Source organism: Sturnira hondurensis, unplaced genomic scaffold (assembly GCF_014824575.4).
Source record: "Sturnira hondurensis isolate 20B ecotype Veracruz unplaced genomic scaffold, ASM1482457v3 Scaffold0022215, whole genome shotgun sequence".
In the NCBI taxonomy this organism is placed as follows: domain Eukaryota; kingdom Metazoa; phylum Chordata; class Mammalia; order Chiroptera; family Phyllostomidae; genus Sturnira; species Sturnira hondurensis.
In genome coordinates, this window is record NW_028094846.1 from 5,110,768 (window position 1) to 5,118,263 (window position 7,496).

The following is a 7,496-nucleotide window of genomic DNA, read 5'->3' on the forward strand; positions in this document are numbered from 1 at the left end:
ACACTTGCGCCCTCGTCCATGAAATGGGTCTCCTTGGCTCCCAACTCTGCCTGAAGCCCAAACATGACTTGTCTCCTTCTCAACCCAATTCTGATTTGGAGGTGTCCCCAGCATCTGTCATGCTTGTGGTCACTGTCCCAGGAGGCCTTCTCTGGTTCCCCACTGCCTGTGCTCTGTGGGACCCCCCGAGAGCTGGGCTACACCTGCTCCTCTTTGCCCGCTGGAGGCTGGCAGTGCAGAGCTCAGCGTGCTGGAGTCCAGAGACCAGGGACAGCCCGGTAGGACCCCTCCACTCCCACCTTGCCCTTGCCCACTTCTGGTGACTGATGATGGCCTGCATGGGCCACACCCTGGCAGGGGGACTGACTGTGAGACCTTTGAAACACATTGCCAATAGGTCAGGTCAGGTTGGCGGCATGAACTGCAGAAAGGTGCTATGTATCTGACTGCCCATAACTTTCTGGTCATTATATGATCCGAGAGCTACGAACAAGATGGCCCACTGATGGCTCACTGGGGGGCGGTTCCTGGAGGCAGGGCCGTCTCAGGTCTGTCACATCCCTGCGGTGGCTGGTGCCGTCGGGGCTCCAGAGGGTTGGTAGAAGGACTGATCGGCTCCTGACTTTGTGGGGCTCATTAGCCCCTCGTCCAGCTTCACAGAGGGAAGGGGGCTGAAGCTTAGCAGGAAGTCACCCAGGAAAGGCCACAAGAAACCCGGACATCTACTCGGAAACCTTAAGGGGCAGAAAGTCACAAAGGGCTAATGTGCCCTCACTAAAGGACTGATGTCCACACAGGGGGGGACAGCGGCCGTGGAGAGGAAAGGACCTGGAGATCGGGGTGTCTAAGTGGAGGACACACGGCTGGTGATGAGCCCCGATTCAGGCACCTTCGGGTGCCTCCTATTTAAACATGATCCTCTGGGGACCTGGAAAGCATCGTGGGAGTCAGAGGAGGCGAAGCCGCATCAGAAGCAGTTTCATATTCTCATCGAATCTCACTGGAAGGTTAGGTGGGTGGAGGACGAGGTGTCAGCCCAGGATGCACCCCTCCCCCTCCCTCCCCCTCCCTCCCCCTCCCTCCCTCCCCCTCTCCCTCCCTCCCTCCCCCTCTCCCTCCCTCCCTCCCTCCCTCCCTCCCTCCCCCTCTCCCTCCCTCCCTCCCTCCTATCCCTCCCTCCCTCCCTCTCTCTCTCCCTCTCTCTCTCTCTCTCTCTTTCTCGGAGCTGGGCTCTGCCACCCGGGCATCCTAGTTAGAGCCAGCACCCCCATTTCAGTGCAGTTGACCTTTCTTCTCCTCCAGACTGGGGCCAGTGACAACGTCAGTCTCCCTTTTACTGAAACCCGCACTCTCTTGAAGCGTCCACTCAGCGTCCTTGTGGTGGGCTCATTACGTCTCTTCTAGTTTCCAGTGACAGAAACCCAACTGAAGCTCACATGCGAAAAAAAATAGAAGGAAGTGATCTGCTGGCCACCACGAAGCTCAGTGGTGCCAGGGGAGGTCTTTCATCTCAGATTTCCGACCGGACAACGAGGAAGCTCCGCTGGGTGGTCAGGTGGGGTGAGACCCACGGCAGGGTCCATGCCTGACAGGCACAGGGCACCTGCAGAGTGAATGAATGAATAAATGAATGAATGAAAGAATGAATGAAAAGTGACTTCCTGCTAAGACTAATCAGTTCTCATTCCCATGGCCGTGAACACAGGCATCTCTGGCTCCAGGAAGAGGAGAAAAGGGGAAGAGCACAGAAAATGTGTGAGCACAGAGAAAAGATTTCTGAGTGGAGAGGTCAGGTCACGTAGCTTCCGCCCCAAGGCCTTCTGCCTAAGGAAGTGCTTCCTGTTGCCCTCTGGCTGCTTCCTGGGAGTCCCACTTGCCCCCTTCCTCCCGCCCATCCCCCACCCCGCCTGCCTTCCCACTGGGGATTGGCACTGAAACGGAACCGATGGGTGGTAGGGGGGTGTCAGTGCCTGGGCACCAGACTGCTTCGGGACCCCGGTGACTGGGTCCTTATCCGTGTCATTGGTCTTTGCTCCGACCCTCTCCAGGCCCTTCCTGCGTACCACATGGGCCCAGGGACAGCAAGCAGGGCCTTTGCAGGAGGCGCCACACACACACCACACACACACACGTGGGTGCAGGTGTGAGAGCAGCGTTTGCTGGGCTGGAGGGGTGCAGAGCCGTGGGCTGGGTTAGCTCAGAGCTCCCAGGGGAAGGAAGCCCCAGGACCCCCACTGCCTCACTGGAACCCCTGCCTTGGACGGTGGGAGCCCCGGAGCAGGCCCAGGGTGAGCTCCCCCTTTCTTTTTAGCGCAGGCGAGAAGTGAGCCGTGCAAGGACGTGGCTCCTGGGTCGGGCATCCTCCCAGCTGTCAGTCGCTGTCCTGGGATGTGTCGGGGAGCGTCAGGAGATGACCAGAGATTTCGGATGTGTGTGGGCTGGCAGGCTCTCCTCCTGACTCTTCCACAGACCGGCTGTGGTCTTAGGGGGACCTGTCACCTCTGTGGGGCTTGGGTCCCCCTCTGTGAAGGCAGGGGCCTGATACAATGATCGCATTATTGCAGCGTTGACATTCTGGACCCAGGGAAGGTTCTGGGTTGGTGAGACAGAGCTGCATCTGGTTTGCAGACCAGGCCACGGGGGAGAGCCTCATTTGTAGGGTTGCAAACAGGTCCAGGCCAAGCGCTCTTCCCTCCCTCCTGTTACGAGGTCCAGAACAACCTCCTGGAATCGGAGTGGGGGCTGTGGGCTCGAAGCTGGCTTCCCCTGGGACCCCGAGGACGGGAGGCTCTCGAGGTACCCAGCTGTGCAGCCCTAGCCAACATCTGCTAGACTCAAAGGAAGCAGTGGGTGACAAAAACAACGACTTTGACCTTTAAGCCCGCCTTTGGTGCATCTGACGTTCCCACAAACCCACCATGACACATGTTTTTGCAGCAAAGCATTTCAAACACCAAGAAGGGGCTCATAAAAGAAGCCACAAGCCCCAGGCACTTCCAATCTTAATAGATGGTGATGGGGTGTGCCTCACACCCCACCCCACTTCCTTACCACCCTGCAGGAGGGGTCCTGGCCCTGTGCTCTTGGGGGTGCTGCTCATGGGGTACATGTGAGCATTCCTGCATTGTAGTCACTCTCACATTGTGCCCTCTTGGGGTTAGAATTTTGGCTCAAATGCCAACAGGCCGAGTGACCTCAGACAAGTCATTTAACTTACTGAGCGTCAGTTTCCTCATCTGTTCTCATCCAAACAGCGGATGTTTATGGGCTCTGCTCATCGCATTTACGGAGTGTCTCAGACACCAGGCACTAGCCCGGGTTTAGAAGGGCAGCATCTTCGGCAAAGGCCCTGAGAGGTGGGCACACTTGTCGCATGAGAAGGACTGAATGGCCAGCGTGGCCACAGTGTGGTGAGACATTGCACAGAGGGTGCAGCGAGGGAAGGTGGGAGTCAGGAAGAGCCCAGACAACACCTGGGCTTAGAAGTCGCGGCAGAGAGTTCCGACTGTATTCCAAAGGAGACAGCGGGCCACAGAAGGGCTACTTGGGAGCCGCCGACCAGCATGGTCAGATTTCTGTCTGTATCCGAATGTTGTCTAGCTTCCAGAATACTGTCAAGCCAGCAGCCGACTAGAGAGAGCACTTGCAGAGTCAGGAGATGGGGTCCTTTGCGTCTCAAACTGGGGTAGCCGCAGAATCCTTCATTCCCACCAGAGAGCCCTACCCCTGACCTGGGACCCTCCTGCTGCCATTAATCCAGTCCCTGCGTGTTGGTTGGGATTTCCCCGGGGAGCAAAACGGACACAGTGCGCCACAAATACCACCGTCTGTGACTGCCCAGCCCCATCCCTTTCCCCGGGAGCCTGTACATCACACTCCTTGTGTTTCCTGGCAGGGCAGGGCGGACCTGGACTGGGTTCTGCCAAGGGAGAGGAAATTGCATGAGATTGGAAGGTAGAAGAGGAGAAGCCACTGTCCACGTCCGCTACTGAAAGTCACGTGGGAGACAGCAGAGGCAGGGGGCGTGTCCTCCTGAGGGCTCCCCCACTTCAGTGCTGCAGGAAGCGAGACGGATGGGTTGTGCATTTCACGGCTTCCCAGCAGTGGCCTCCCTGCCTCCAATCCCTGTATTAGACCTTTGCTTACTCCGCATGCTTAGAGTGGCTTCTGTTTTCCTGACCAGCCTCTGGGAAATACACAAGGGACAGGGGAGAAGGGGAATCTCTTAGAATCGGGTCATCCCGTGGTGGGGTGTTGGGCTGCAGGGTCATTGTGACCCCATTGCCACTGTCCTCTTCACTCCCTGAAGAGGGTGCGAAGCCCCCAACTCATCCTTTTGTACTAGAAAAGGACCTCTGAGTCACCCTTGCCTTGGAGACAAGAGGTCAAATCCAAGCACAAAGCAAGTGGAGGCTATCAGCCTGCTCAAGTGAGATTACAAAAAAACACCCCACAAAACAACCCTTCAACATCTTGCAAATTCTCCCCAGCCAATCAGATCTTGTGAGGTGGGAACAGAGAAGGGGCCCCTGAAGCAACAGAGAAACAGCCGAGCCTGTGAAGGGCATCTGTTAGAATCAGGTGTGAATGGCTCCGGGCTCTGCCTCTCCCCTTGGGGAGGAAAAAGCAAAACGCCTAAAAAGCAGTAGGAGTCGGAGGAAACAGCTCTGTAACGCCTCTGGATGTGAGAAGACAAAGATCAATCACTGCAAAGTTTTTGGGGAAAAAAAGAATGTCTGATTTGGAAACGTATGTCCCACTAAATTACCGCTTGGATACGAAGACAAAGGGAACCTAAAAATCCGTCACAAATTGGAATTAAGCTGCTAGCTAGAGTTTCCCTCCTGACAGTTTGCCCGGTGAGGATTATTATCAAGGCCCCCTTGCCCTTTGGCTTCTACTTGAACTTGGGCCATGTGGAGCTCCAACAAGAGGAAAGAAGGTGGCGTGACACGGGGTATTGATTCTCCAGGTTCGTTGGGCTCAGCCTGGGCTCGTTGCAGTTCTTGGCCGGAAGCCACAGTTCCTGTCTGTGTCTTCACCACACAATTTTCTCCTTCTTAGGTTCCAGTAACTCATGTGCTCCCTTGTCTGTGGGTCACGGCAACCCTGTTCCTTCTAGTTCAAGAGCATGGCACAATCGTTCTGGGTTCCCCTATGCCCTACCTGTGTGCTTATAAACAGTTCCTCTTTATCAGCCCTCCTCAGGCTGCCTGGATTTCAGTGTCCCACCTGGTTGCTGATGAGACCCTGATGGAATCCAGGATCCAGGTATCCCGATGAGATACCTGGGGAACCCTCTCTGTTGGTGGAAGCAACCTATAAAGACCAAACCCTGAGGAGAAGCCTCATGCTTGTCTGGAGAAACTTTAGGTGCCCACAGTGACGGTTACGCTTAGGTACAGTTTTTGAGGTTTGGGACAACACACAGAGGGAAGAAAGAGGAAGTATGAGGATTGGAAGGGAAGGTCAGAAAGTGGTGGTTTTCCCCCATCGATAATATATATCTCTATTAAAAAGACAGAAATTCACATACACACTATCTGAAGTAAGAAGAGAGTTCCACAAGTTTGCAAGTTTCTAGATTATTACAAAATACAGAGCACTTATCTCAACCTGCCGTAGTCCTCTTCCGTGTTAGTGATCTGTTACTGCCTTACAAATAAGCTCAAAATGTAATGGTTTAAGATAATATATATTTATTCTCTTATAATTTCTGTGAGTCAGGAACCTGGGCTTGGCTTGAGAAATAATTAGGATTCGATAAAGTCACAAAGGTGAAGTCCTCACGAGTGGGGTTTGTGTCCTTACGAGGCTCACGAGAGAGTGCGCTTCCTCTCTCTCTTCCCACCATCAGGTGAGGATAGTGTGAGGAGTCAGCCGCCTGTGCTCTGGCAGCTGAAGTCTTTTTACAACTTAATCTCAGAGGGGCTCCCCCATCCCTCCTGCTGCCTGTTAGTTAGAATCGAGTCCAGCCTAGACTCGGAGGGAATTGTAAAAGGGCCTGAGTCCCAGGAGGCAGGGGGTCGCTGGAGTCATCTGGGAAGCTGCCTCCCCCAGAAACGAAAAATACCACAGAAAACAGGACATCCTGTATAATCACAACAAAATCACGAAGTGTCAGGTAGTTAACCTAAGAAAGAATGTATGAGACTATCTTGCAGAAGACTTTTAATGGTCACGAAGAACCGGTGAAAAAGGGTTGTCAGGGTAAAAAAACATTGTAAAGATAACACTCCCCCCGAATTGGCACAAATTACAGGGAACAGCTCCCTAGAACATTTTAGGAATATGAGGATATTATTTCCCCTAAAACATTCATGGGAGGTTAAACATACTCAAGGAGCTAAGTCAGTTTTGGAAAACAAGAATGAAGCAGGAGGCCTTGGCCATAACGACCTCTCGAGACAGTCTACAAAGGCATCCTTACGGAAACTGTGTGACCCCAGTACCAGGACACAGAAACAACTCAATGGCATGGAAACAAAAGCCTAGCCAAGACTCTACTGTACGTAAGAAGTTGATATGTGACCGATACACCACCGTCAGTCCCCGGGGGGGAGGTGGCTTGTGCTGGGACACTGGCTCATCCCTGGAGAAGGACTGAGATGGAGTCCTTCACAACGGTGAGCCCCAGAGGACGGAAGCCTGCGTGTGGAACCTGTGGGAGAAGGTATTTACATGGCTCAGCGCAACGACGGCTTGATGCCCGGCACGTAAATAAAGCACAAGGAGATCCTGCGAATTCACACAAAGGCGATCCTGTTAAACGTGGGCGCGGCACAGGAATGGGGGACGTAGGTGAAAGGGAGACCATAAGTGTCCGACAAGCGGGGGACAAGATTGCAGCCTCCCAGGAAATCAGAAAGAAGAAAGTGAGTAGGTAAGACGTGACTTCCTAGGCAGACTGCTTGGAAGAAATTGGAGAGCTGGATGGTACCCAGCAGAGAGGAAGACTGGGAATAAGACAGTCGGGGTGGGTAGCGTTGGCATCCATAGATTCGGCAGCTCAGACTGCAGCCTGGAGGTACCCGGTGGAATTAAAAATGCGGGCAAATGCTTTTGAATAAACAGACTCTGGCTAGGAGTGTCTTCGCTCCCCTCTGCAGGTGAACCAGTGGGTGGCTCCCCGTGTCCCACCCCATTACTGCCGAGCAGGGCAGTTTCTGAAGAGAATGGCACTGCAGGATGGACTGCAATGACAGGTCGTTTGAATTGTCACCTAATGAGGGAGGTACTTAAACAGTCCTAACAACTTTGCATGAGGAAAGTTCTCTGATGTGGTCATCCCCTTAAGTTTTGGCTACATAGGCTTCCCCGTATCCTGGTAACTTTCTGTGACGGGCAGCTCCACCCCTTCTCCTGGAAGAAATCGCCACCTCTGAATCTTGCAGAGGTGTGGGTGCAGGCAGGAGGGTGTGGGGGAAACTCGGAGCTGCGCCTCGGTCCGAGAGGGTCTTTCCTGCCTTGGGAGCTCCCAGCCCCTGGCTCTTTGA